Here is a 25728-nt window from a genome sequence, read left to right on the forward strand (position 1 = left end):
TTGGGAAAGTAGTTGGTGTTGGCTGATGGGTTAGTTACTGCCTCTTCTGATTTTGTTGCCTTTTTTTTGTGTGTTTTTTTTTTTGTCTTCACTGCAGATGACGAAGAGGAACCTGGCGACTGCCGGATCGTCCCAGTTAGCCCATGTGATTTTTGCAGAGGATGGATTCGTACCCTTGGCCCTCTGAAAGTTAAGTTGAGGGACCCGGGCTGGGGAGAGGCTGGGAGGGAGGGACACAGCTGGGAATTGCAGGGAGGGGTTTTAAAGTGAGAGTAGGAGGGCAGGGCTGTCCAGGAGCAGTCCTGTTTGGGCAGATGAAGGGAGCGGGTTGCTTTTGAGCCCGAGAGCAGCGTGTGCCGGGCAGGGCAGTTCCAGCCTGTGTCCGTGGTGGTGTGTAGTTTGTGTAGTCTGTCTCGTGCGCCTTCGATCTTCCTCGGGTCTCAATGCCATCATCAGTCTTTGCGCTCAGGGAGCGCGGCATGCGCTTCGGGCACCGTCCCTAGGGTCTCGAATGCCCTTACTCATCGGCACTGTGCCAGTCGGGTGCTTCTTTTCTTGCGCTCGGAGCTCTAAAGCGTGGATCTGTCTCAGCGGGTTCCGGTCGGTCCTCTTTTGCGGCGCTCTTCCGGGCTGCTTTGGCAGCTCTGCTCTCTAGCCGTCCGTTTTCTCGGACTGGGACTTCTTCCCTGCATCCTGACATCCTTAGGTCTCGACGCCAGGCTTCTGGCGCATCCATCATCTTGGTTTTGACGGGCTTGATCTTGTAACGGGCCCTTACTTTTGCCTCTTCTTCTTTGGGGCTGTCGTAGAACCTCCTCGCTTTGTGGTTTTGGGTGCTGTAGGTCAATTTGCCGGATGGCGCCTCCCGTCCGGGGCTTGTCATTCTTCTTGCTGAGAGTTTTCTCTCTCTTTGAATCGCCTTGTTGGTAGTGTTCCGTGTTGTGTGTGTTTGTGCACGGGTGTGTTTGGCATGGAGCTGCTCTGCCTGGGGATGTAGAGTCAGGGGTAGGTAGAACAGCGATAAGAATCTACAGGTGAAACGTCGATGTGCCTAGACCGTTTAGGCGAGGGTTGTACAGTCATCTCAGCTCGAGTAGCCATTGGTGGGCTGCGCGAACAGCCGTGCCAATAGTGTTGTACGGAGATGATTGGAGCCCTGTGGCAGGGGCTGTTGAGGGGCAGTGAAGCGGATTTGACTCTCTAAGGTGTTAGGTCTTGCATGTGATGGGCTTAAAGTTTGCCCCCCCCCTTTTTTTTTTTTTTTTAATTCCCCTAATATGGCAGGCTGTAGCTGGACTCCAGATGGTCTTTGTAGATGGAATCAAGACCTCTGGAATTGTTAAGCTTTTGCTCTGCATCTCGGTGATTCGTTCGATATGTCTTTTTTCAGATGCGGAGGGACAAGGTGCATGCCACAGAGTGACGGAGGAGGGGAGCGGAGCAGCATAAGAAGGTGGGTCCGTGAGTGGAATCAGAGGGAAGATGCGGCCGGTGGCTCTGTGACTAGCTGATAGGGTTCTTTTTTATTTTGAAGGTGTGAAGCAAGGAGTGAAGCGGGCCATCGGTACCGGAGGTGTCTCGGCAAGGTGAGTCATGATTACTGGGTTAAAGGAACTGTTCCTTTGGAGGCGTTGTATTGTTGGCAAAGTTGGAAGCATCCCTTGTCGTTTGTTTTTTGCAGGCGGTACGCATGCTTTGATGTGGCAAGCTCTTGACGACAGAGTGGGGTGGTCGAGCGGCCAAGGTAAAGGAGAGGGAGTTGGGAATCGGTCTGGGCAGGCTGAGGTTTCGGGCGGCCTCTCAGCATGCGTCTTCTGCTTTGGTTTTTGCAGGTGGCGCACGCAGCCTCAGAGGGGCGAATTCGCAGGCCGATGAGCAGTCTGAGAAGGTGAGGTGGTTGTGGGCTGTGCCGGTGTTGAATATCGAAGTATTAGGTGGTTGCTTGGTTAAGCGTTTACCTTCTGTTTTGCAGGCACTGTGCGGGTCACCTTTGGAATGGGATGAGCATTTGAGGTGAGCTGTGGATTAGGGAGGAGGAGAATGGGCCTGGTGAGTCTCACGACTGCTATGCTAATTTTGTGCGTCTTGCTGTCTCAGGTACCATGAGTGCTGATGGCCACAGGGTCTGAGTCTGGAATGAGCAGGTAAGCATAACGCTGTGGTGTGTGTGATTAAGTGGGGGGTTGGGAAAGTAGTTGGTGTTGGCTGATGGGTTACTGCCTCTTCTGATTTTGTTGCTTTTTTTTTTTTTTTTTTCTTCACTGCAGATGATGAAGAGGAACCTGGCGACTGCCGGATCGTCCCAGTTAGCCCATGTGGTTTTTGCGGAGGATGGATTTGTACCCTTGGCCCTCTGCAAGCTAAGTTGAGGGACCCGGGCTGGGGAGAGGCTGGGAGGGAGGGACACAGCTGGGAATTGCCGGGAGGGGTTTTAAAGTGAGAGTAGGAGGGCAGGGCTGTCCAGGAGCAGTCCTGTTTGGGCAGATGAAGGGAGCGGGTTGCTTTTGAGCCCGAGAGCAGCGTGTGCCGGGCAGGGCAGTTCCAGCCTGTGTCCGTGGTGGTGTGTAGTTTGTGTAGTCTGTCTCGTGCGCCTTCGATCTTCCTCGGGTCTCAATGCCATCATCAGTCTTTGCGCTCAGGGAGCACGGCATGCGCTTCGGGCACCGTCCCTAGGGTCTCGAATGCCCTTACTCATCGGCACTGTGCCAGTCGGGCGCTCCTTTTCTTGCGCTCGGAGCTCTAAAGCGTGGATCTGTCTCGGCGGGTTCCGGTCGGTCCTCTTTTGCGGCGCTCTTCCGGGCTGCTTTGGCAGCTCTGCTCTCTAGCCATCCGTTTTCTCGGACTGGGACTTCTTCCCCGCATCCTGACATCCTTAGGTCTCGACGCCAGGCTTCTGGCGCATCCATCATCTTGGTTTTGACGGGCTTGATCTTGTAACGGGCCCTTCCTTTTGCCTCTTCTTCTTTGGGGCTGTCGTAGAGCCTCCTCGCTTTGTGGTTTTGGGCGCTGTAGGTCAATTTGCTGGATGGCACCTCCCGTCCGGGGGTCGTTATTCTTCTTGCTGAGAGTTTTCTCTCTCTTTTTGCATCGCCTTGTTGGTAGTGTTCTGTGTTGTGTGTGTTTTGTGCATGGGTGTGTTTGGCTTGGAGCTGCTCTGCCTGGGGATGTAGAGTCAGGGGTAGGTGGAACAGTGATAAGAATCAACGGGTGAAATCTTGATATGTCTAGTTTGTTAGCATTGAGAGATAAATGATTTTTGAGTCATTGCATGTCAGTAGGGGAGTGGATTGCAAGTGGACTGTGAGGTAGAATATAGTAAGGCAGTAAGTGGGCATGGGTGTTAATATTTGTTTATGTGGACACTTTGTGGTAAGCCTCTAGAAATGGTTAAGGCATTGAGGTTTTTGTTTTTGGAATAGGTGCGAAGCAGGAGTGTGGAGCTGTGGAGGATTTTTTTATGCCGAGGGTGAAGTTTGTATTCAAGAGTTTTGTGTGTTGGTTTTGCAGGTGATCACGGGGCACGAGGCGTTTGAAGGAACCTTGCGTTTAGGCGATGTGGCTGCTACGGAGGTTGGACTGTGAGAAGTGCCACTATGAAAGCTAAGTATCTGGTTGAAAATCTATGTATGGTGCAGATGGTGCGTGTTGAAGCGTTGCTGTAATGGAAGGGCAGTTTGTGGGGAGGTTGGGCTGGGGCCAGGGTTTTTGCAGGCAGGGTGCTTTTTGAGGCCCCGGCTGCTGTGGGTAAGGGGCGATGGCCCCTTGACACCTTTTGGCGGCTGGATGGGTTAGTTGAGAGCGAGGGCTAGTGTGCGTGTGATCTGAATGAGTGGTGTGTTGTGAATGTGCATAACGTTGTAGGGTTATGTGGTTTAGCTTTTTAGTGGTCTCTTGCAGGGTGGAGGTAGAGATGTTTGTTAGGCAATTAGGAAAAAATAAAATACAATTAGAATAAAAAAACCCCAGTGGGTGGCTTTTTTTTTTTTTTCTGGTCCCGGCTGCTCTGTGAGACAGTCGTCATGGCCAATGTTTGGATGGGGGTCAGGCTTGGGCCAGGGTTTTGGCAGGCAGGGCGATTTTTTCTTTCAAGGCTCCCAGGAACAGAGCTCCCGTGGAGCGCTCCCCTGGAACCTGGTAATTGCCACTGAGCGCAGGGAATTAGGTTAGTCTGCGGCTGGTCTTTGGAAGACAGTTGAGGATTTTGCGGGCGAAGGGTGGGGGGAGCTGGACTAGATGGCCAGCATGGAGTAGGCCAGGGTTGTAAAGCAGGTGAGTGTAACTTTATTATTCCATGGTGTGTTTGTAAAATATTGAGGTCATCCACTGATACTTAGACATAAAAATTATAAGTGTGGAAGTGGACAGTGTGTGAAGAGGAGTGGAGCTCACTTGTTTTTTGCTTGGGAACAGGGATGGTGGAGGTAACGTCACCTCGGGCAGTAAAACTTCTGGACGGGTAGCGACGGACATAATGGCAGTGAGGAATGTGGACAAGATTGATATGGTGGAAAAAGCTCTGTAAAATGTTGAAATTAAATAAAATATTTAAAAAAAGTAATAGAATATGGTACTGCTGCTGAGTGTAAGTAAAGAAGTTTTTAATTAAAAAAAATAAAATTTAATATCACAGCAGACGTCATTTCATAGCGCATCTTTTGAAGTTGCGATTATAAAAACGTATTGCAAAACTTTGACGTTGGTATTGTAAAACTTAAATTTAAAACACAACAGCACTAGCCGCTGGCTCAGTCTCTGGGAGTAAAGAGCTATAAGATGAAGTTAAACAATTTACTCCCAGGGCAGAAACCATTTTCCACGGCAATGTTGCAGTAGGGCAGTGCTTTAACTTTAAAATGTGCAGTACTGCTGTGATTAACTTTGTCAAAGGCAAGGGGTTGGAGGTCAACGGTCGTGGGGCTGAGAGGCCATAGGCCACCACGCCCAGGGGTCAAAACTCACTGGGGTCAGGGGTCAAAGCTCACCAGGTCAAAGCTCATGGGCTCAGGGGTCTAAAGTCACTAAGGTCAAAGCTCATGGGCTTGGGGGTCAAAGGTCGCTGAGGTGAGGGAGGCAAAAGTGCAAAGGTTCAAGGGTCAAGCTCAAAGGTCACAGGTGGGGGTCAAGGGTCACCAAGTCAGGGTCAAAGCTTATGAGGTCAGGGGTCACAGGGGTCTGGGGTCAAATATCAAAGCTCACTGGGTCGGGGTAAAAGGTCACAGGGTCAAAGATCAAAGGCCATCGGGTTACGGTCAAAGGTCACCGGGGTCAGGGAGTAAAAGCTCAAAGGTTCAAGGGTCAAGCTCAAATGTCACAGATCACCAAGTCAGGATCAAAGCTCATGGGGTCAGGGGTCACCGAGGGAGGGTCAAAGGTCATGGGGTGGGGGTCCAAGGTTGTGGGATTGGGGTCAAAGGTCATGGGCTCAGAGGTGAAAGGTCACTGGGGTCAGGGGTCAAAGGTCATGGGTTCAGGGGTCAAAGGGCAAAGGTCTGTGGGATCAGAGGTCAAAGGTCATGGGGGTCGGGATCAAAGGCCGGGGGTCAAAGGTCACGGTGTCAAAAGGTCACAGGGTCAGGGTCAAAGGTCACTGAGTCAAAGATCACCAGGCGGGGTCAAAGGGCACCAGGGTAGGGGGCAAAGGTCTTTGGGGTCAAAAGTTCAAAGGTTACCACACCAGAGGGTCAAAAGGTCAACTGTCAGGGTCAAAGGTCACCGACAAGAAGTCAAAGGTCACCTGCCAGGGGTCAAAGGGTCACCAGGTGAAAAGGGCCATTGGGTCAAAGCTCACAGCATGGGTTCGCAGCCTCAAAGGTCACGGTGTCAGGGATCACAGTCTCATGGCTCAGGGCCAGGGGTCAGGGCCTGGGGTTATTGATATACTGGCTGGGACATCATATGGTATGGAATACCCCTTTGGCTCGTTTGGCTCAGCTGTCTGCACTCTCAGCCTCCACTGCCAGGGCAGTAGGAGAAGCTGAAACATCCTTGACTTAGTATGAACACTGCCTAATGACAACTAAATCATCAGTCTTTTATCAACATTAGTGTCATGTTAAATGCAAACTACAGCACTATACCAGCTACTAGGAAGAAAATTATTCTTGCCAAAACCAGGAAATTCCCTCTGCTCTTTACCTCATTTCTTGCCAAAATTTCTACCTATGCCTCCCTCTATCTGGCTCCCTCTTCCTCTTTATTTCTTCTCACTCTTTCCTTTACCCTGTCGGTTTTAAAAGTTTCTTTATGTGTACATCTCTCTCCAGCTCCCCGGCCTTATTTTTTAATTTGCGTCCATGTGAATCGTACCTTGTCGCTTTTTGAATTTTTTTTTTTCTATTTCTCCCTCTGTCTTCCTCCCTGTCCCTGGTTGTAAATTGTTTCCTGTTTCCCGTACCCCGCTGCTTTCTCGTTTGTTTCTATGTATCCCCCAGTCCATCTCCCTGCCTTTATTTCTTCATGTTTTCCTATCTGTCTTGTACCCTATTGCTTTTTAAGTTTTATTTCTATGTCCCCCTCCGTCCAGCTCACCGTTCCTATTTTGGAATCCCTCCCTTGAGCTGGGGAAGGGTCTGCCCAGGCACGCCCACCCGAGGGAGCTGACGAAGGTGAACCATCCGAGGAGGGAATCCAAGGGGGTCCCGCAGGCAGCCACGTCCAGCGAGGAACAGCCAGCCCCCGCAGCAAGGAAGGGTCCCTCCGAGCCATCCCCGACAGAGCGCGCCAGTAGCGCGCGGCGCCGGGAGCTCGGCGCCTCCGTCGGCCGCGCGCACGAGCCACCGGGAAGCCTCGCGGGAGAGGAGCGTTGAAGCGCCTGCTGCCAAGGCAGAGAGAAAAGCATCGGGGCGGTGAAGGTCTCCCGCCGGCGCCGGGAGCTGCGGAGAGTCGCGCATTCTGTCGCGTGCATCCCGCTCCATCTCTGCCACCCTTCCCCAGATCTCTGTTCGCCTCCCTGCCTGTCCCTCCTTCCGTCTCTCTCTCCACTGGCCCACCTGCCCGCCTGGCTCCCAAAAACTTGTTACTCTTCTGCCAACTCTGCCCTGTACCGCTTCATCTATAATTTTTTTTTTTTTCTACGATTCCCTCTCTGTGGCTCACTATTTTTTACTGCTTTCCCATGTTTCTTGTACCCAGTTGCATTTTAATTTCTCTTTCTCCATTTTTCCTAGCAATGGCTTTCAGCTGAGTGGCAGCCATACCGGCGTCTCCTTCTGAGGCCGATGCCCACCGCTTCAGTAGCCTTCTCGAGCTGGGAAGGGGGGGCGGGGGCTGCGCCCTACCCGCACGAACTGCCACGCCATGCCCTTTCTGACACGACACGCCCTGCTTGCCGCTCTCCTCAGGGCCCTTTAAATCTTCCGCAGTTGCCCCTGGCAATGCCCAAGCCGCGTCAGCCTCTCCCGCGAGAGCTGCTGGCTCTGCGCTGTACCTCTGCTCTTCCCCGGGGCTCCTGGGCCTCGGGAACCTCCCGGTCCGCCTCAATCTAGCGCTTAGCCGCCAACTTACCATTGTGTCTGCTGGCCTCGCCAGTGACTGATGTGATTTTAATAACTACATTGTTATTGCATTTAACGAGCTAATTTCCTACCTAGTTTAGAGACACACGTATCTTTTTCTGTCTATGCCTCAGAAAAATTAAGTTGAACTCCTTAACTGGTGACATTGCCGATGCAATAGTTGTAGCTGTAGTACAGGAGCAGGTATCGTTGTTACCAGTAAGAGTTCCTTTCTCTGTCCAGGACCTTGCTTGCTGTAAATTTAAGGCAGGTGGGAACAGTGCTGCTGCTCCTCCAGCTGACTTTATAACTTCTGGTGGTTTGCCCTTCCCCTTTCCCAGGTGATTGTGCTAAGGGTGGTGGGCAGAGGCTCGGGCTATTTGAGCCACAGCCTCTGCTGAGGGAGCTCGTTGTGCTCCTGGGTTTCTCTGGTGTTGGTGCTCAGCTCTCGCTTGAGTCCTTTGCAGCTTTTGAGCTGGCTCAGCCCTTTGGGAAGAGCTGTCTGCCTGAGGTAAGAGCTTCGGGACCAGTCAAGGTTCAGCAGCATGTGTGGTAGAAAGTAACACTTGTATGCAGCTTTTTTTTTTTTCCTTTCTTTTTTTTCAGGTCAGTAATTTTATTTTGAGTGTTCAGGGGTAGAAAGATGGTTTAATAGTATGCTTGCTTTGTTTGTTTGTTTTAATTCTTCATGCATTGTGTTTTCCTGGAATTCCCAACTTTATTGAAAAAGGAACCTTGTGTTTTTTCACTGGTTCTGCTGTATGCTGTGTAAGTTGCTGATATCTCTCTTAATGGGACCGATGGTGACATTGTTTGTCAGGGGTTAGGGTGAGCATCTTGTATGTATTTGTATATGGAGATTTAGTATTTCTGAAGAAAGCAGAAGGGCCGTGAAGCACAGTGCCTTTCAGGTTCTGGGATGCCTCGTCGCCTTTCCTCATTGCCCACAGAATGCCCCGTTGTCCCTAGAATCTTTGCAGCTCGTGGCAGGCCCCTCGTAGATTACAAGCCTTGGGACTTGACTTTATTTTGTGGGCATGTAGCAGAGCTCAGGGTCTCTGTGAAACTGTAGGTTAGGAGGTGCCCCCAGAATTTGGGACGTGGCTCAGAAGAGGGGCTCCTGAGGAGTAGCCACTGAAGGGGGTTCAGGGGCGCGAATGGAGGGCAGGAGGTGTCAGGAAGCAGTGGGGTTCCTTTCCTGACAGTTGAGGAGAAGAAAAGGGGTTTCTAAAGTTTTGGGACTGCTGTGGAAAGGGAGGAGGGTTCACCAGCCCTTCTCAGATGAGTTTTGCAGTTGGATTTGGATGTCATAGAATCGTAGAATGGTTTGGGTTGGAAGGCACCATAAAGAGCCTCTAGTTCCTACCCCACCCCCGCAATGGGTAGGGACACCTTCCGCGAGACCAGGTTGCTCAAAGCCCCATCTGACCTGGCCTTGAATGCTTCCAGGGAGGGAGCATCCGCAGTTTCTCTGGGCAACGCGTTCCAGTGCCTCGCCACCCCTAGTGAGAAACGTCTTCCTAATACCTAAACTAAATGTACCCTTCTTAGGACTGAAGCCGTTACCGCCTTGTCCTATTGCTGTACACCCTTGTAAAAAGTCCCTCTGCAGGTTTCTTATAGGCACCCTTTACATACCGTGAAGTCTGCTATGAGGTCTCTTGCAAAGCTGCATGCCGGTGAGGGGTCCAAGAAGGTGAGGCGGTCGTCGGCCAGGTCAGTGTTGAATAGCGAAGTATTATGGGGCTGCTCGGTTAAGCATTTACCTTCTGTTCTGGAGGCGCTGTGTGGGCTATCTTTGAATTGGGTGAGCGTTTGAGGTGAGCTGTGGATTAGTAAGGAGGAGCGTGGGGCCGATGACTTGTCATGAGCGCCACGCTAACTTGGTGTCTCTTGGTACCTTAGGTACCACGAGTGACGACGGCTGCAGGGTCTGAGTCTGGAATGAGTGGGGAAGCGAACACGGTGGCACTTGTGAGGAGGGGGGAGTTGGGGAAGCAGTTGGCGTTGGCCAGCGGGATGCTTACTGCCTCTTCTGATTTGGTTTTTTTTTTGTTTGTTTGTTTGTTTTTTTCGTTGCAGATGTTGAAGAGCACTGTGTCCCCTTGAGGAACATCCCAGTTAGCCCGTGTGGTTTTGTGGAGGATGGATTCAGACCCTTGGCCCTCTGAAAGCTACGTTGAGGGACTCAGGCTGGGGAGAGGCTGAGAGGAAGGGACACAGCTGGGAATTGCAGGGAGGGGTTTTAAAGTTAGTGCAGGAGAGAGTGCTATCCTAAAGCAGTCGCCTTTGTGCAGGCGAAGGGAGCGAGTTGCTTTTCAGCATGAGACCTGTGTGTGCCGGGCAGGGCAGTTCCAGCCCGTGTCCGCGGTGGCGTGTAGTTTGTGTAGTCTGTCTTGTGCTCTTAGACCTTCCTCAGGTCTCGATGTCCTCGTTACGCTTTGCGCTGGAGGAGCATGGCATGTGCTTCGGGTGCTGTCCCTAGCGTCTCGAATGCCCGTACTTATCGGCCCGGTGCCAATCAGGTGCTTCTTTTCTTGCACTCGGAGCTCTAAAGCGTGGATCGGTCTCGGCGGGTTCCGGTCGGTCCTCTTTTGGCGGCGTTCTTCTGGGCTGCATTGGCAGCTCTGCTCTCTAGCCGTCCGTTTTCTCGGACTTGGACTTCTTCCCTGCATCCTGACATCCTTAGGTCTCAACGCCAGGCTTCTGGTGCATCTGTCATCTGGGTTTTGACAGTGCCGTCTTGTAACGGGCCTTTCTGTTTGACTCCTCTTCTTGGAGGCTCTGCCGTAGAGCCTCCTGGCCTCATGGTTGCAGCTCCATAGGTCGTCTTGCCCGACGACGCCTCCCGTCTGGGCGTCATTCTTCTTGCTGAGAGTTTTCTCTCTCTTTGAATCACATCGTTGGTAGCGTTCCACATGGTGACGTTCTGCGCACGGGTGTGTATGGCTTGGAGCTGCTCTGCCTGGGGATGTAGAGTCAGGGGTAGGTGGAACAGCGATAAGAGTCTACGGGTCAAACGTTGATGTGCCTAGACCGTTTAGGCAAGGGTTGTACAGTCATCTCGGCTCGAGTAGCCATCGGCGGGCTGTGCAAACAGCCATGCCGATAGTGTTTCACGGAGACGATTGGAGCTGTGCGGCAGGGGCTGTTGAGGGGCAGTGAAGAGGATTTGACTCTCTAAGGTGTTAGGTCTTGCATGTGATGGGCTTAAATTTTGGCCCTGGTTTTTTTTTTTTTTGTTGGTGGGGGTTTTTTTTGTTTTTTGTTTTTTTCGTTTGTTTTTTTTTAAATGGTAGGCTGTAGCTGGACTCCAGATGGTCTTTGTAGATGGAATCAAGACCTCTGGAGTTGTGAAGCTCTTGCTCTGCATCCAGGTGACTCGTTCAATAGGTTTGGTTTTGGTTTTTTTTCAGATGCGGAGGGAAAAGATGCGTGCCACAGAGCGACGAGGGAAGGCAGCAGGGCGCTGTAAGGAGGTGGGTCCGTGAGTGGAGTTGGAAGGAAGATGCGGCCGGTGGCTCTATGAGACTGCTTTGCTTTGCTGTGTTTTGCAGTTTTCTTGCATTGTATTGGTCTGTATTTGCCTTTGTGTTGTGTTGTTTTGTTCTGTATTTGTATTGACTGTCATGTGAGACTGTCTCACATTGCATGGCCCTGCATTGTGTTTTGTAGTGCAGTGCTCTGCCCTTGTATCGACTGCCACCAGAGACTGCCTTGCCTTCTATGGTTCTGTATTGGTTTTGTATTGTTTTGGTCTGTACTTGTATTGACTGTCATCTGAGAGTCTCTTGCATTGGCCCTGTTCTGTTTTGTGTGGTATGGCAGTGCTCTGAGTTGTTTTGTCTTGACCGAGATAAGAGTACTGCCTTGTATGGCATTATATTTGCATGTGAATTACATGGGTCTATGTTTGTCTGTGTGTATTGTATAGCATTGTAGAGACAGCACAGAAGGTTTAATGACTTTGGGTTCTTTGCATGCAAGGAGTTGAGGGGATCGTAATTGGACTGTGAGCTAGCATAGAGTAAGGCAGTAACTGGGCAACGGTGTTCATAATGTTTATGGGGATGCTTTGTGGCAAGTCTGTAGAAATGGTCAAGGCCTTGAGGTCTGAGTAGCAGCGTGATGGGTCTTGGAGCGATCGGTAACTTTGGGACAGCTCTGTGTTTGCGATGCTCTGTTTTTTCAAGTGCCATGGAGGACACTGACTATGAGGATGTGCTATTTTGGGAATAGGTGGGAAGCGGTGGAGGACTTCTCTCTCAAGGATGAAGTGTCTATTGAAAAGCTTTGTGTGTTGTATTTGCAGGTGATGACAGGGCACGAGGTGCTTGAAGGAACCTTGCGTTTAGGTGACACGGCTGCTACGGAGGTTGGACTGTGCCATGTGGCACCGTGAAAGCTAAGTATCGGGTTGAAAATGCACGGATGGTGGAGATGATGGTGCGTGTTGAAACATTGGTGTAACGGAAGGGCAGTTTGTGGGGAGGTTGGAAGGAGGTTGGGCTGGGGCCAGGGTTTTTGCAGGCAGGGCGATTTTTGAGGCCCCAGTGCCGCAGGCACGGGGCGACGGCCTCTCGAGGCCTGTGGGTGGTAGGATGGATGAGTTGAGAGTGAGGACTGGCGTGCACGTGATCTGAATGAGTGGTGTGTTGCGAATGTGTCTAACCTTGTAGGTTATGTGGTTTAGCCTTTTTGGTTTTTTCCTTTCAGGTTGGATGTAGAGTTGAGATGTTTCTCAGGGAATTAGAAAAAAAACCCAAAACAACAACTTAGAATAAAAAAACCTAGCTGGGATATGGGTTGGTTTTTGGTGTGTCCTCCCCCACCCTGTTTCCCCCCCCCCGCCCCCGGTCCCAGCTGCTCCACGAGGCAATGTTGATTGCCAGTGTTTGGACTGGGGTCCGGCTCGGGCCTGGGTTTTCACAGGCAGGGTGACTTTTTTCAAGGCTCCCGGGAACGGCATTCCCGTGGAGCGCTGCCCTGGAACATGGTAATTGCCAGTCAGCGCAGGGAAATACGTCGTTCGGTGGATGGTCTTTGGAAGACAGTTGAGGATTTTGCGGGCGAAGGGTGGGGGGAGTTGGACTAGATGGCCAGCATGGAGTAGGCCAGGGTTGTGAAGTGCGTGAGTGTAACTGTATTTTTCTGTGGTGGGTTTGTAAAATATTTGGGTGCTCTTTGTAGTTTGTGATGTAATGATACTTTTCAGTTTTTGTTTTTGTGCCGAGGTGTGGAAGTGGACAGTCTGTCAAGATGAGCGGAGCTCACTCGTTTTCTGCCCGGGAACGGGGATCGTGCAGGTAATGTCACCTCAGGGAGTAAAACTTCTGGATGTGCAGTGATGGATGTAACGGGAGCGAGGAACGTGGAAAAGACCGCTCCGTAGAGAATTGCAGGGACTAATAGTGGCGTTTCTTCTGAAGGTAATGCTAAATTTTTGGAGTTAAAATGTATTTGTAAAAATAATGGTTAAAAGAGGAATAAAACTAATAGTGTCAAAAATTTGACCAGTGAGGCCATAAGTCTTTTCTATATATTGTAGAAAAAGTACATTGTAGAATTGGACTGTAACTACTGACCTAGCTGAATGTATGTGGAATCAGTAATAGACCAAATGAAGCAAAAAAAAAAAGAAAATGAAAAAAAGACAGGTAATTAGGTCTCCTTGTGAGAATCACAGTAGTAATGGCAATCACCAAGGCAAGTGTGGAGCGAAGCATGCGCGTTTAGTGCCCATAGGTAAACTTAGCTGTTGAAGTAAGTGAAAGTGTCTGTTAGAATTGGGCATCCAAGGGAGAGCTGTAGATACCTCGAGGTAAATGTAGCTGCTGCTGGGTTAATAGAAAGGGTGTGCGTTCCTGGCTCTAGTAATTGCCCAACTTAGAAATTGGCTCCGTAGCTACATAACTGTGAAAGGGGCCCGGGCGCGGTGCGGCGCCGAAAGGGGCCCGGGCGCGGTGCGGCGCCGAAAGGGGCCCGGGCGCGGTGCGGCGCCGAAAGGGGCCCGGGCGCGGTGCGGCGCCGAAAGGGGCCCGGGCGCGGTGCGGCGCCGAAAGGGGCCCGGGCGCGGTGCGGCGCCGAAAGGGGCCCGGGCGCGGTGCGGCGCCGAAAGGGGCCCGGGCGCGGTGCGCCGCCGAAAGGGGCTCGGGCGCGGTGCGCCGCCGAAAGGGGCTCGGGCGCGGTGCGCCGCCTTTGAAATTTGCTCGGGTTCTCTGTGCTGCCGAATTGGGCTCGGTCAATGTGTTACTTTTCTTAAAGGGGCTGAGGTATTGTGTAACTCTGAAATGGGCTTGATTACTGGATAATATGTGTATAACATGTGGGGGGTTTTATTCTGTATCTCACTGTCCCCGTTGTCCTTCCTGTTCTTCTCTTTCTCTGACCCTTTGTAGTGCTCCCTACTCTTTTTATTCATGTCTTCTCTCTCTCTGCAGGGGTCCTAATCTCTCTCTCTCCCCCCCCCCAACCTCCTGTGTTTCTCACAGTCTCTCTCTATCTCTTGTCATTATTCTCATCTGTCGCTCTCCCTTACTTCCTGTCCCATCGTATCATGTTGTATCTGTTCCTTCTGCTTTTTTCTCCATCTGTCCAGATCCGTGTCCCTTTTTTCTTCTATTGCTGGCCCTCTGCCCTGCTTCCTCTTGCTATCTTTCCTGTATTTCTCTCTGTTCCGTTCCCTCTTCCATCCTTTCTAACTGTATCCCCCTCTCCAGCTAGCTGTCCCTTCTATTTTCTCTATTCCTCCGTATCTCTCTCACAGCCTATCAATCACAGTTGTTTTTTTTCTCCAGTGCTGTCCTGCTCTGTCCCTTTTTTCTCACTCTCATTCTGTCATGCTTCCTGTGTCTTTTTTTAACTCCTCCATCTCTGTCCTGCAGCCTATCACTATTTTTTTTCCTCTGCCATCCCTTTGTCCTTCTTCCAGTCTTTGTGTCTCTCTCGCTTTGTTCTCCCTCCCTTCCTTTTTTTCCTTTCTTGCTAGATCTCTGTTCTGCTCCCTAGAATAGAATCAAATCGCATTGAATCGAATCATGAAATTTGGAAAGGACCTCTAAGATCATTAAGTCCAACCATCAACCCACCACCACCACGCCCACTAAATCATGTCCCAAAGTGCCACATCTACGTGTGTTTTGAACACCTGCAGGGATGGTGACTCCATCACTACCCTGGGCAGCCTGTTCCAATGCCTGACAACCCTCTCAGTAAAGAATTTTTTTCCGATATCCAATCTAAACCTCCCCTGGCGCAACTTCAGGCCATTTTCTCTCGTCCTATCTCTAGTTACTTGATAGAAGAGACCAGTACCCACCTCGCTACAATCTCCTTTCAGGTAGTTGTAGAGAGCGATAAGGTCTCCCCTCAGCCTCCTTTTCTCCAGACTAAACCACCCCAGCTCCCGCAGCCGTTCCTCATCAGACTTATGCTCCAGGCCCCTCACCAACTCGGTTGCCCTTCTCCGGACACGTTTCAGCAACTCAACGTCTTTCCCGTAGCGAGGGGCCCAAAACTGAACGCAGTACTCGAGGTGCGGCCTCGCCAGTGCCAAATACAGGGGAACGATTACCTCCCTGCTCCTGCCGGCCACACTATTTCTGGTACAGGCCAGGATGCCGTTGGCCTTCCTGGCCACGTGGGCACACTGCTGGCTCATAGTCAGCCGGCTGTCAACCAGCACCCCCAGGTCTTTCTCTGCCGGGCAGCTTTCCAGCCACTCTTCCCCAAGCCCATAGCGCTGCACGGGGTCGCCGAGACCGAAGCGCAGCACCCGGCACTTGGTCTCGTTGAACTTCATACAGTTGGCCTCGGCCCATTGATCCAGCCTGTCCAGATATCTGTGTAGAGCCTTCCTATCCTCAAGGAGATCAGCCCTGAGTCCCAATTTGGTGTCGTCTGCAAACTTGCCGAGGGGGCACTCGATCTCCTCGTCCAAATCGTCGATTAAGATGTTAAGCAGAACCGGGCCCAACACCGAGCCCTGGGGAACACCACTAGCGACCCGCCGCCAACCGGATTTAACCCCATTCACCACAACCCTCTGGGCTCGTCCATCCAGCCAGTTTTTCACCCAGCAAAGAGTACACTTGTCTAAGCCAGGAGACGACAGCTTCTCAAGGGGTATGCCATGAGAGACAGTATCAAAGGCCTTGCTGAAGTCAAGGTAGGTAACATCCACAGCCTTTCCCTCATCCACCAGGCAGGTCACCCGGTCATAGAAGGAGATCAGGTTGGTCAAGCAGAACCCGCCTTTCGTAAACCCACGCTGACCGGGCCCAATCCCCTGCTTGTCCCGGACGTGCCACGTGAGCGCTCTCAAGACAAACCCTTCCATAATCTTCCCCGGTACCGAGGTCAGGCTGACAGGCCCGTAGTTCCCCGGATCCTCCCTCTGACCCTTCTCGTAAATGGGCGTCACATTGGCAAGCCTCCAGTTCTCTGGGACCTTCCCCGTTGACCAGGATCGCCGATAGATGAGGGAGAGCAGCTTGGGAAGCACCTCTGCCAGTTCCCTCAGTACTCTGGGATGGATTCCATCTGGTCCCATAGATTTGTGAGCATCCAGATGGCGTAGTAGGTCACTAACTATTTCCTCCTGCATTAAGGGGGGGGGTATATTCTGCTCTTCATCCTCACCTTCCCGCTCAGGAGGCAGAGTACCCTGAGGATAACTGGTCTCCCTAGTAAAGACTGAGGCAAAGAAGGCATTAAGTACCTCAGCCTTTTCCTCATCTCTGGTGGCAACGTTCCCTTCCGTATCCGTTACAGGATAGATATTCTCCTTGGGATTCTTTTTACCATTAACGTATTTGTAAAAACATTTTTTGTCGTCTCTTACGACAGCGGACAGATTTAGTACTAGCAGAGCTTTTGTCTTTCTAATTTCCTTTCTCTATGACCTAACAAGATCCCTGTACTCCTCCCAAGTTGCCCGCCCTTTCTTCCAGAGATGATAAACTCTCCTTTTTTTCCTGACTCCTAGAAAAAGCTCCCCGTTCAGCCAGGCCCGTCGTTTTCCTCGGCGATTCGACTTGCGGCACGGGGGAATAGCCTGGTCCTGAGCTGTTAAGATTTCCTTCTTAAAGAACGTCCGTCCCTCCTGGACCCCTTTGCCCTTCAGGACCGTCTCCCAAGGGATTCTCTCAACCAGTGCCTCAAAGAGGCTAAAGTTTGCCCTCCGGAAGTCCAGAGCGGTGGTTTTGCTAACCCCCTTCCTTGCCTCACCAAGAATTGAGAATTCTATCATTTCACGGTCGCTAAGCCCAAGACGTAGCACTCCGGTCACGGGAGTCATCCCACCGTGTTTCCGTGATGGCGGCTAAGTCATATCTATCCTGCTGCACGATGGCTTCCAGCTCCTCCTGTTTATCGCCCACGCTGCGTGTGTTGGCATCGATGCATTCGAGCTGGCCTATCGAATCCACCCCTAACGTTGGCACGCTGCCCCCAGGCTCGTCTCTGGTGCACCTAGTCTTATCCCTTACCCCCTTCAAACCTAGTTTAAAGCCCTCTCTATGAGCCCCGCCCTCTCACGAGCGAGGATTCTTTTACCCCTTTGAGATAGCTGGATACCATCCGTCGCTAGCAAGCCCGGTGCCGTGTAAACCTCCCCGTGATCAAAAAACCCCAAATGCCACCGATGGCACCAGCCTCTGAGCCACATCATCACCAGGTGTGGTTTCCTGTTCCTTTCAGTATATTCCCCTGCCACTAAGGGATTGAGGAAAACACTACCTGTGCTCCTTCCGCTAATCGCCCCAGTGCCCTGAAGTCCCTTTTGATTGCCTTTGGATTTCTCCCTGCAGTCTCATCGCTGCCAACCTGCACAACTAGCAATGGGTAATAATCAGAGGTCCGAACCAGACCCGGGAGTTCCCCGGTAATGTCTTTCAACCGGGCCCCAGGGAGGCAGCAGACTTCCCTGTGGCATGGGTCAGGACTGCATATTGGGTCCTCTGTCCCCCTCAGAAGGGAGTCGCCTACGACAATTACCCTCCTTTTTCTTTTTTCAGAGGCTGTGAGAATGCATGGGGCTGCCCAACTGAGCCTAGGCACCTCCCTGCATAGGGCTTCACCTACACCCTGATCTTCGTTGACCCGGTCCTCAAGTTCCAGAGCCCCATTCCTGTTGCGTAGGGGCAACTGGGAAGGTGAGGGAGACCGGGAGGGGACTCGCCTGCCTCCCCGAGCAGGGACCTGTATCCATTCCCCTCCATCTCTTAGGTCCCCTCCTGCCCGGTGGCAAGGGGGCAGGGGAACCTCCGCTTCTCGCGGAGCCTCCATCTGCTGCCTCCGCCTCGGGGATGGTAGGGTGTGGGTCCACCAACCTATCTCCCTCTCACACTCCTTGATACTCCTCAACCTTTCCGCTTCCTCCTTCAGCTCTGCCACCAGGCTGAGCAGATCATCTACCTGGTCACATCTCACACAAGAGGTGTCCCCGCTGCCCTCTGGCATCAGCGATAGACTCAGGCACTCCCTGCGTCCAGAGACCTGGACAGCTGCACGTTTACGTGGGAGCTCTGTCCGTGTCGCCACGTTTTTCCTAGCAACGGCTTTCACCCGAGTGGCAGCCATATCGGGGTCTCCTTCTGAGGCCGATGCCCACCGCTTCAGTAAGCTTCTTGAGCTGGGGAGGGGAGGGCTGCGCCCTACCCGCGCAAACTGCCGCACCACGGCACACCTTTCTGACGCACCACGCCCTGTTTGCCATGCTCCCGGTCGCTGGTGCTCCTCAGGGCCATTTAAATCTTCCACGTTCGCCCCTGGCAATGCCCACACCGCGTCAGCCTCTCTCGCGAGAGCTGCCGGCTCTGCACGGTCCCTCTGCTCTTCCCCGGGGCTCCTGGGCCTCGGGAACCTCCCGGTCCGCCTCAATCTAGCGCTTAGCCGCCAACTTACCATTGTGTCTGCTGGCCTCACCAGTGACTGATGTGATTTTAATAACTACATTGTTATTGCATTTAACGAGCTAGTTTCCTACCTAGTTTAGAGACACATGTATCTTTTTCTGTCTATGCCTCAGAAAAATTAAGTTGAACTCCTTACCTGGTCACATTGCCGATGCAATAGGTGTAGCTGTAGTACAGGAGCAAGTAGTGTCATTTCCTGGGGGGGTTACTTTCTCTGTTCAGGGTCTCATTTGCTGTAAATTTAAGGCAGGTGAGAACAGTGCTGCTGCTCCTCCAGCTGACTTTATAACTGCTGGTGGTTTGCCCTTCCCCTTTCCCAGGTGATTGTGCTAAGGGTGGTGGGCGGAGGCTCGGGCTACTTGAGCCACAGCCTCTGCTGAGGAAGCTCCTTGTGCTCCTGGGTTTCTCTGGTGTTGGTGCTCAGCTCTTGCTTGAGTCCTTTGCAGCTTTTGAGCTGGCTCAGCCCTTTGGGAAGAGGTGTCTGCCTGAGGTAAGAGCTTCAGGACCAGTCAAGGTTCAGCAGCATGTGTGGTAGAAAGTAACACTTGTATGCAGCCTTTTTTGTTTGTTTTCCTTTCTTTTTTTCAGGTCAGTAATTTTGTTTTGAGTGTTTGGGGGTAGAAAGATGGTTTAATGGTATGCTTTGTTTGTTTGTTTGTTTTTTTGATTGAGGCTCCTATGCCTCGGGAACCTCCCGGTCCGCCTCAATCTAGTGCTTAGCCACCGAGTTACCATTGTGTCTGCTGGCTTCGCCAGTGACTGATGTGATTTTAATAACTACATTGTTATTGCATTTAACGAGCTAATTTCCTACCTAGTTTAGAGACACATGTATCTTTTTCTGTCTATGCCTCAGAAAAATTAAGTTGAACTCCTTACCTGGTGACATTGCTGATGCAATAGTTGTAGCTGTAGTACAGGAGCAGGTATTGTCTTTGCCAGTAAGTGTTCCTTTCTCTGTCCAGGACCTTGCTTGCTGTAAATTTAAGGCAGGTGGGAACAGTGCTGCTGCTCCTCCAGCTGACTTTATAACTGCTGGTGGTTTGCCCTTCCCCTTTCCCAGGTGATTGTGCTAAGGGTGGTGGGCGGAGGCTCGGGCTACTTGAGCCACAGCCTCTGCTGAGGAAGCTCCTTGTGCTCCTGGGTTTCTCTGGTGTTGGTGCTCAGCTCTCGCTTGAGTCCTTTGCAGCTTTTGAGCTGGCTCAGCCCTTTGGGAAGAGGTGTCTGCCTGAGGTAAGAGCTTCAGGACCAGTCAAGGTTCAGCAGCATGTGTGGTAGAAAGTAACACTTGTATGCAGCTTTTTTTTTTCCCTTTCTTTTTTTCAGGTCAGTAATTTTGTTTTGAGTGTTTGGGGGTAGAAAGATGGTTTAATGGTATGCATTGTTTGTTTGTTTGTTTGTTTTTAATTCTTCATGCATTGTGTTTTCCTGGAATTCCCAACTTTATTGAAAAAGGAACCTTGTTTTTTTCCACCAGTTCTGCTGTATGCTGTGTAAGTTGCTGATATCTCTCTTAATGGGACCGATGGTGACATTGTTTAGCAGGGGTTAGGGTGAGCGTCTTGTATGCATCTGTATATGGAGATTTAGTATTTCTGAAGAAAGCAGAAGGGCCGTGAAGCACAATGCCTTTCAGGCTCTGGGATGCCTCGTCGCCTTTCCTCATTGCCCACAGAATGCCCCGTTGTCCCTAGAATCTTTGCAGCTCGTGGCAGGCCCCTCGTAGATTACAAGCCTTGGGACTTGACTTTATTTTGTGGGCATGTAGCAGAGCTCAGGGTCTCTGTGAAACTGTAGGTTAGGAGGTGCCTCCAGAATTTGGGATGTGGCTCAGAAGAGGGGCTCCTGAGGAGTAGCCACTGAAGGGGGTTCAGGGGTGCGAATGGAGGGCAGGAGGCGTCAGGAAGCAGTGGGGTTCCTTTCCTGACAGTTGAGGAGAGGAAAAGGGGTTTCTAAAGTTTTGGGACTGCTGGGGAAAGGCAGGAGGGTTCACCAGCCCTTCTCAGATGAGTTTTGCAGTTGGATTTGGATGTCATAGAATCGTAGAATGGTTTGGGTTGGAAGGCACCATAAAGAGCCTCTAGTTCCAATCCCCCCGCAATGGGTAGGGACACCTTCCGCGAGACCAGGTTGCTCAAAGCCCCATCTGACCTGGCCTTGAATGCTTCCAGGGAGGGAGCATCCGCAGGTTCTCTGGGCAACGCGTTCCAGTGCCTCGCCACCCCTAGTGAGAAACGTCTTCCTAATACCTACACTAAATGTACCCTCTTTAGGACTGAAGCCGTTACCGCCTTGTCCTATTGCTGTACACCCTTGTAAAAAGTCCCTCTGCAGGTTTCTTATAGGCACCCTTTACGTACCGTGAAGTCTGCTCTAAGGTCTCCTGCAAAGCTGCGTGCCGGTGAGGGGTCCGAGGAGGTGAGGCGGTCGTCGGCCGGGTCGGTGTTGCATAGCGAAGTATTATGGGGCTGCTCGGTTAAGCATTTACCTTCTGTTCTGGAGGTGCTGTGTGGGCTATCTTTGAATTGGGTGAGCGTTTGAGGTGAGCTGTGGATTAGTGAGGAGGAGCGTGGGGCCGATGACTTCTCACGATCGCCACGCTAACTTGGTGTCTCTTGGTACCTTAGGTACCACGAGTGACGACGGCTGCAGGGTCTGACTCTGGAATGAGCGGGGAAGCGAACGCGGTGGCACTTGTGAGGAGGGGGGAGTTGGGGAAGTAGTTGGCGTTGGCCAGCGGCATGCTTACTCCCTTTTCTGATTTGTTTTTTTTTGTTTGCTTGTTTGTTTTTTTCATTGCAGATGTTGAAGAGCAATGTGTCCCCTTGAGGAACATCCCAGTCAGCCCGTGTGGTTTTGTGGAGGATGGATTCGGACCCTGGGCCCTCTGCAAGCTAAGTTGAGGGACCCGGGCTGGGGGGAGGCTGGGAGGGAGGGACACAGCTGGGAATTGCCGGGAGGGGTTTTAAAGTGAGAGTAGGAGGGCAGGGCTGTCCAGGAGCAGTCCTGTTTGGGCAGATGAAGGGAGCGGGTTGCTTTTGAGCCCGAGAGCAGCGTGTGCCGGGCAGGGCAGTTCCAGCCTGTGTCCGTGGTGGTGTGTAGTTTGTGTAGTCTGTCTTGTGCGCCTTCGATCTTCCTCGGGTCTCAATGCCATCATCAGTCTTTGCGCTCAGGGAGCGTGGCATGCGCTTCGGGCGCCGTCCCTAGGGTCTCGAATGCCCTTACTCATCGGCACTGTGCCAGTCGGGTGCTTCTTTTCTTGCGCTCGGAGCTCTAAAGCGTGGATCTGTCTCGGCGGGTTCCGGTCGGTCCTCTTTTGCGGCGCTCTTCCGGGCTGCTTTGGCAGCTCTGCTCTCTAGCCGTCCATTTTCTCGGACTGGGACTTCTTCCCCGCATCCTGACATCCTTAGGTCTCGACGCCAGGCTTCTGGTGCATCCATCATCTTGGTTTTGACGGGCTTGATCTTGTAACGGGCCCTTCCTTTTGCCTCTTCTTTGGGGCTGTCGTAGAGCCTCCTCGCTTTGTGGTTTTGGGCGCTGTAGGTCAATTTGCCGGATGGCGCCTCCCGTCCGGGGGTCGTCATTCTTCTTGCCGAGAGTTTTCTCTCTCTTTGAATCGCCTTGTTGGTAGTGTTCCGTGTTGTGTGTGTTTGTGCGCGGGTGTGTTTGGCTTGGAGCTGCTCTGCCCGGGGCTGTAGAGTCAGGGGTAGGTGGAACAGCGATAAGAATCTACGGGCGAAACGTCGATGTGCCTAGTTTGTCAGCATTGAGGGTTAAATGATTTTTGAGTCATTGCATGTCAGTAGGGGAGTGGATTGCAAGTGGATTGTGAGGTAGAATATAGTAAGGCAGTAAGTGGGCATGGGTGTTAATATTTGTTTATGTGGACACTTTGCGGTAAGCTTCTAGAAATGGTGAAGGCATTGAGGTTTTTGTTTCTGGAATAGGTGTGAAGCAGGAGTGTGGAGCTGTGGAGGAGTTTTTTATGCCAAGGGTGAAGTTTGTATTCAAGAGTTTTGTGTGTTGGTTTTGCAGGTGATCACGGGGCACGAGGCGTTTGAAGGAACCTTGCGTTTAGGCGATGTGGCTGCTACGGAGGTTGGACTGTGACAAGTGCCACTATGAAAGCTAAGTGTCTGGTTGAAAATCTATGTATGGCGCAGATGGCGCGTGTTGAAGCGTTGCTGTAATGGAAGGGCAGTTTGTGGGGAGGTTGGGCTGGGGCCAGGGTTTTTGCAGGCAGGGTGCTTTTTGAGGCCCCGGGTGCTGCGGGTAAGGGGCGATGGCCCCTTGACACCCTTTGGCGGCGGGATGGGTTAGTTGAGAGCGAGGGCTAGTGTGCGTGTGATCTGAATGAGTGGTGTGTTGTGAATGTGCGTAACGTTGTAGGGTTATGTGGTTTAGCTTTTTAGTGGTCTCTTGCAGGGTGGAGGTAGAGATGTTTGTTAGGCAATTAGGAAAAAATAAAATACAATTAGAATAAAAAAACCCCGCTGGGTGTGTTTTTTTTTTTTTTTTTTCCCCTCCGGTCCCGGCTGCTCTGTGGGACAGTGGTCACGGCCAATGTTTGGATGGGGGTCAGGCTTGGGCTGGGGTTCTGGCAGGCAGGGCGATTTTTTTTCAAGGCTCCCAGGAACAGAGCTCCCGTGGAGCGCTCCCCTGGAACCTGGTAATCGCCACCGAGCGCAGGGAATTAGGTTGGTCTGCGGCTGGTCTTTGGAAGACAGTTGAGGATTTTGCGGGCGAAGGGTGGGGGGAGCTGGACTAGATGGCCAGCATGGAGTAGGCCAGGGTTGTAAAGCAGGTGAGTGTAACTTTATTATTCCATGGTGTGTTTGTAAAATATTGAGGTGATCTAATGCTATTTATAATTTTTATGTCTAAGTGTGGAAGTGGACAGTGTGTGAAGAGGAGTGGAGCTCACTTGTTTTTTGCTTGGGAACAGGGATGGTGGAGGTAACGTCACCTCGGGCAGTAAAACTTCTGGACGGGTAGCGACGGACATAAGGGCAGTGAGGAATGTGGACAAGACTGATATGGTGGAAAAAGCTCTGTAAAACGTTGAAATTACATAAAATATTAAAAAAAAAAGTAATAGAATATGGCACTGCTGCTGAGTGTAAGTAAAGAAGTTTTTAATTAAAAAAATTTAAAAAATTTAGTATCACAGCAGACGTCATTTCCTAGTGCATCTTTTGAAGTTGCGATTGTAAAAATGTATTGCAAAACTTTGAAGTTGGTATTGTAAAACTTAAATTTAAAACAAAACCGCATTAGCCGCTGGCTCAGTCTCTGGGAGTAAAGAGCTATAAGATGAAGTTAAACAATTTACTCCCAGGGCAGAAACCATTTTCCACGGCAACGTTGCAGTAGGGCAGTGCTTTAACTTTAAAATGTGCAGTAGTGCTGTGCTTAACTCTGTCAAAGGCAAGGGCTTGGAGGTCAAAGGTCGTGGGGCTCGGAGGCCATAGGTCACCAGGCCCAGGGGTCAAAGCTCAGGGGGTCAGGGGTCTAAAGTCACTAAGGTCAAAGCTCACGGGGTCAAAGGTCGCCGGGGTCAGGGGGGCAAAAGCGCAAAGGTTGAAGGGTCAAGCTCAAAGGTCAGGGGTGGGGGTCAAGGGTCACCAAGTCAGGGTCAAAGCTCGTGGGGTCAGGGGTCACAGGGGTCTGGGGTCAAATGTCACCGGGGGCAGGGGTGAAATATCAAAGGTCACTGGGTCGGGGTAAAAGGTCACAGGGTCAAAGATCAGAGCCCATGGGGTTACGGTCAAAGGTCACCGGGGTCGGGGTAAAAGCTCAAAGGTTCAAGGGTCGAGCTCAAAGGTCACAGATCACCAAGTCCGGATCAAAGCTCACGGGGTCAGGGGGCCAAAGGTCACGGGGCGGGGGTTAAAGGTCAAAGCTCACGGGGTCGGGGTGGCCGAGGTCTGGGGTGAAATGTCACCGGGGGAGGGTCAAAGGGCACGGGTCAGGGGGCCAAAGGCTACGGGCCGAAGGCCACAGGGTCAAAGGTTACAGGGGCAGGGGGGTCAAAGGTCGGGGATCAAAGGTCAAGGGGTCGGGGTCAAGGGGTCGCGGGCCAGAGGTCAAGGGGCCGGGGCCAAAGGTCACGGGTCAAAGGTCAAGGGGTCGGGTCAAAGGTCATGGACCAAAGGTCAAAGGTCAAGGGGTCAGGATCAAAGGTCGCGGGCCAGAGCTCAAAGGTCAAGGGCTCGGGGTCAAAGGTCACGAACCAAAGGTCAAAGGTCAAGGGTCACGGACCAGAGGTCAAAGGCCACGGGGTCGGGGGTCAAAGGTCAAGGGGTCGGGGTCAAAGGTCAAGGGTCAAAGGTCAAGGGGTCGGGGTCAAAGGTCAAGGGGTCGGGGTCAAAGGTCAAGGGGTCGGGGTCAAAGGTCAAAGGGGTCTGGGTAAAAGGTCAAGGGCCAGAGGTCAAAGGTCAAGGGGTCGGGATCAAAGGTCAAGGGGTCGGGATCAAAGGTCAAGGGGTCAGGGTCAAAGGTCACGGGCCAGAGGTCAAAGGTCAAGGGGTCGGGGTCAAAGGTCAAGGGGTCGGGGTCAAAGGTCAAGGGCCAGAGGTCAAAGGTCAAGGGGTCGAGGTCAAAGGTCGTGGGGTCGGGGTCAAAGGTCAACGGACCAGAGGCCAGAGGTCAAAGGGGTCAGGGTCAAAGGTCAAGGGGTCGGGGGTCAAAGGTCAAGGGGGCGGGGTCAAAGGTCAAGGGCTCGGGGTCAAAGGTCACGGGCCAGATGTCAAAGGTCACGGGCCGGGGTCAAAGGTCAAAGGGGGCGGGGTCAAAGGTCACGGACCAAAGGTCAAAGGTCACGGGTCGGGGTCAAAGGTCGTGGGGTCGGGGTCAAAGGTCAACGGACCAGAGGCCAGAGGTCAAAGGGGTCGGGGTCAAAGGTCACGGGCCAAAGGTCAAAGGTCAAGGGGTCGGGGTCAAAGGTCACGGGGTCGGGGGTCAAAGGTCACGGGGCCGGGGTCGAAGGTAGTTGGGTCAAAGATCACCTGGCAGGGGTCAAAGGGCACCAGGGTAGGGGGCAAAGGTCTTTGGGGTCAAAAGTTCAAAGGTTACCACACCAGAGGGTCAAAAGGTCAACTGTCAGGGTCAAAGGTCACCGACAAGAAGTCAAAGGTCACCTGCCAGGGGTCAAAGGGTCACCAGGTGAAAAGGGCCATTGGGTCAAAGCTCACAGCATGGGTTCGCAGCCTCAAAGGTCACGGTGTCAGGGATCACAGTCTCATGGCTCAGGGCCAGGGGTCAGGGCCTGGGGTTATTGATATACTGGCTGGGACATCATATGGTATGGAATACCCCTT

General features: G+C 52.1%; 1 long non-coding RNA gene across 1 annotated transcript in view; it reads left to right on the forward strand.

Moving 5' to 3' along the window:
- Positions 1–25728, forward strand: part of LOC138688074 (uncharacterized) — an 85887-nt gene that overhangs the window by 12542 nt on the left and 47617 nt on the right. Inside the window, exon 2 of the long non-coding RNA XR_011327139.1 lies at positions 12430–12799. This is a non-coding gene — a long non-coding RNA (uncharacterized lncRNA). The remainder of the gene's footprint in view (positions 1–12429; positions 12800–25728) is intronic.

This window comes from Haliaeetus albicilla, chromosome 1 (assembly GCF_947461875.1).
Source record: "Haliaeetus albicilla chromosome 1, bHalAlb1.1, whole genome shotgun sequence".
NCBI classification, from domain to species: domain Eukaryota; kingdom Metazoa; phylum Chordata; class Aves; order Accipitriformes; family Accipitridae; genus Haliaeetus; species Haliaeetus albicilla.